The sequence below is a fragment of the Hylobates moloch genome, unplaced genomic scaffold (genome assembly GCF_009828535.3).
Source record: "Hylobates moloch isolate HMO894 unplaced genomic scaffold, HMol_V3 SCAFFOLD_10, whole genome shotgun sequence".
NCBI classification, from domain to species: Eukaryota; Metazoa; Chordata; class Mammalia; order Primates; family Hylobatidae; genus Hylobates; species Hylobates moloch.
This window is the reverse complement of record NW_026652285.1, coordinates 55281778-55285625: the sequence shown is the minus strand read 5'-3', so window position 1 is coordinate 55285625 and position 3848 is coordinate 55281778. Positions and strand designations below refer to the sequence as shown.

Below are 3848 nucleotides of genomic sequence, written 5' to 3'. Positions count from 1 at the left end.
AATAAAATTTAAGCCTTTAAAAGAAAAAAACTGCCCAAGTAGCTACTGTGTATGTTCCCACTCCCCTTACTTTCCTCAAAACCAAGAAACAATCACTATTAGGATTATCAACAGCTGAGGCCCATACTTTTAGGATACTAAATTATACATACAGTTGGTAGTAATTGTGATCAACAAGAACAAAAATAATTCCTTTCAAAGAAAACAAATAAATTATACCATCAGGTGAGTTGATTTGTTTATAAGCGATGAAACCATATGCAATACGTTTTGTTAATTTCTTTTTCTTTTCTTTTCTTTTATTTCTTTTTAACCAGCTTAATTCACTTCATTTTTCTTTTATAAAAACCCTGTGTTGTAGCCACAGCTGGAGCCTGGATCTTCTGCACCGAGACTCTGGTGTGGGTCTTGATAAGGTGGTCAGTGAATTCCTGATAGGGAGACTTGGTGAATACAGTCTCCTTCCAGAGGTCGGGCGTTAGGTAGCTGTAGGTCTTAGAGATGGTATCAAAGGTGGCCGTGGCAAAGTTGCCCAGGGCGGAGGTGCAGCCCCTGGCTGAGGGGTAGCAGTCATCGATACCAGCCATCAGCAGCAGCTTCTTGGGCACGGGGGCCAAGACGATGCCAGTGCCCCTGGGCACACCAGCACAGAGCCACAGTGGCCTGTCACCTTGCAAGGGACAGCATGGGGCTTGCCGATCTTATTCCTCCAGTAGCCTCTGCGCACAGGAACAATGGAGAGCTTGGTTAGGTTGATGGCCCAGTGGATGGTAGGGGCCACCACCTTGGAGCACTTAACACCCAGACCAACGTGGCCATGTAGGCCATCGTAGTCCCCGATGGCAACAAACGCCTTGAACCTGGTGTGCTGGCCTGGGCAGATCTGCTTCTGCACCGGCATAATCTTCAAAACCTCATCCTTGAGAGAGGCCCCCAGGAAAACGTCCATGATCTCAGACTCCTTGATGGGCAGGGAGAAGAGACAAATCTCCTCCAGGGACTTGATCTTCATGTCCCAGTGAACAGGCGGCCCAGCTTGGTGATGGGCATCCACTCCTTGTCTCAGCCTTGCCTCCGCGAGCTCCGTGGCCCCGGCCCCAGCCCTGACCACGGCCACAACCCTGGCCCCGGATGCCACAAAGCATCTGCGGAAGCCACCGCGGTTCCCCATCCTAGGGCCCCCGGGGCACCTGCCCCGCCCACCCGCTGCACCTGCATCATCTGCCATTTTCTGTTTCTCAGAGAAAAAGCATTAACTTCTTTCTTATTTGCACTCTCTGTTTTTCCAAAACAATTTAAAATAAACTACTGTGTATTATTTTTATAAGAACAATTTTTTAAAAAACTGGGGGTTGGTTGGTTCGTTTTTGTTTCTGTTTTCCTTGAGGAGTGTGGAATAAAAGGCTCCAGTTCTTTTAGGCTGACCTATGACCCATTTTCACCCCATTCAATAGCTGACTAATACAGCCTTCTCAGAAGGTCCTTAAACACACAGGACTTAGTTGGCCATTAATTGACAATTTTTAGACACATTAATCTCCAAACATTAATGTAACTGAGATCATAAAAATGTCTGTTACCAATAGATGCAAGGTATAGTAGAAAGATCATGAATATAGAATTAGAAGGCCGAAAGCCTTCACTTAATAATAAGTAATTCTGGCTATCATTTTTAAGAATATACTCCAGAGGTGATACTGTGCAAAGCACTTTTTTTTTTTTTTTTTGAGACAGGGTCTCACTCTGAGATCCAGGCTGGAGTGCAGTGGCACAATCACAGCTTACTTCAGCCTCAAACACCTCAGCATCCTGAGTAGCTGGCACTAGAGGCATGTACCACCATGCCTTGCTAATTTTATTGTTTTATGGATGGGGGGGGGGCTCACTCTGTTGCCCAGGCTGGCCTTGAACTCCTGCCCTCAAGCAATCTTCCCAGCTTGGCCTCCCAAAGCACTGGGACTACAGGCATGAGCCACCACTCACAGCCAGCATTTTTCATGTATTATATAAAAACATATGTTTGCCCTCCCATTCACATTATATTTACACATTCCTTTGAGTATTATTATCTCCTTTGTACAAAGGCAAAAACAGAGATTAAGCAATGCCCAAGATCACAAAAAGAATAAATGGCAGTTGATTCAAACCCAGGTCATTTCAACTCCTAAGCCTATACTACCGGGCTATGACTGCCTTGGATGATTCTGTATGGTGTGGATAAGCACATTTTGTGTCTCTACAGATATTTCCTCACCTGTAAACTCTGGACAATAACAGTTCCCATCTCAGGGAATTCTCGAGATGATCATATATGCAGAAGTGCTTTTTTTTTTTTTTTTTTTTTTTTGAGACAGAGTCTGGCTCTGTAGCCCAGGCTGGAGTGCAGTGGCGCAATCTCAGCTCACTGCAAGCTCCGCCTCCCGGGTTCATGCCATTCTCCTGCCTCAGCCTCCCGAGTAGCTGGAACTACAGGCACCCGCCACCATGCCCGGCTAATTCTTTTGTATTTTTAATAGAGATGGGGTTTCACTGTGTTAGCCAAGATGGTCTCGATCTCCTGACCTCGTGATCCACCCACCTCGGCCTCCCAAAGTGCTGGGATTAAAAGTGTGAGCCACCGCGCCCGGCCCAGAAGTGCTTTTTAAACTACAAAGTGTTAGACCATGTAAGGTTGGAGAATCAGTACTCTCCTATGATCTGTTCATCCTGTAGTGCAGGGCAGACAGTGTCAGTGCCACTGTGGACCCCTCACTAGGCTGACAAAAAAGTCTGGGGAAGACTGTTCAAAGGAGGACATCCAAAGCTGACCCCTGGCATCCCAGGTTATTTTCACAAAACTCTAAAAAGGTACAACAAGGAGGAACCTTGGTGACCACAGGCTAAGTCAACCTTCTTCTCTTCTCAGATTTTACACAGGAGGCAACAGACACCCTATAATTTAAGTGCTCAGCATCAGTTTATAACCCTAATTGGCAGTAAAACTAGAGGCAGCACCCCAGTGTCCAGCTACTACTATGCTTTCCATGACACAAGACCATCTCTTAACTCACTTCCACACAATTCTTGTTCAATTACCAGTTAGCATTAATTCGTGAGGTACCATATCCTGCTCTTACTCCACGGGGAAAAAAAAAAAAAAACCACTAACGTAGAAAGTAGAGCATCAAAGTGGAGTTCAATCTTCCAGAACTTCCTAGCGTTTTTGAACCAAATAAAATAGGATTAGAATTAGAATTTGTTTTCTCTTTACATTTGTCTCTGTAGAGAAGAGTCTGCTTTTTATGTAGTCTGAATATAATACTTTTTTTCTCAATCATTAATACTTCTAGCTATTTCAAATCAACCCTCACAGTTATACTAGAGAACCAGGAAGAGAGTAATGCTTCAGGAGAAAACATAAGAAGTCTCAGGCAATTACCATTTTCTAATGCTCTGAGGCAATCTCAGCCAAGTACCCAGCCCACCTGCCCCCAGGGGGCTGTGAACAGCCCTAACATCCAGCTCAATTTATACTGTGCCAAACAGCTTTGGCACATCTGCGCTGAGAATGAGATCCAAGAGTTTCAGACAATATGCTCTCTTGAGCTCCACCGTATCCCACATTTTATTTTATTTATAAATGGACAAACGATTTATGGCTGTAGCGTGAAATTCAAAGGAGCTGTGCACTTGGCATTTATAGTAGGTCAGGCAGCGGCACACCGCCACAAACAATAACGCAGACAGGAAACAAAGGGTCAAGGTTGGGTAGAGGTTTTCAGGGTTTTTTCTATTATATACAGGATTAATAATAAACTCAATGGGGCCTTCCCATAATGTATGCCCTGTTCAAAGTCAGCATGGACTGG

The 3848-nt window shown here is 44.8% G+C and overlaps 1 pseudogene; it reads right to left on the bottom strand.

The window, feature by feature from the left end:
- Positions 1–323: 323 nt before the first annotated feature.
- Positions 324–1228, bottom strand: LOC116475417 (small ribosomal subunit protein uS5-like; annotated as a pseudogene).
- Between the last annotated feature and the right edge of the window lie 2620 nt (positions 1229–3848).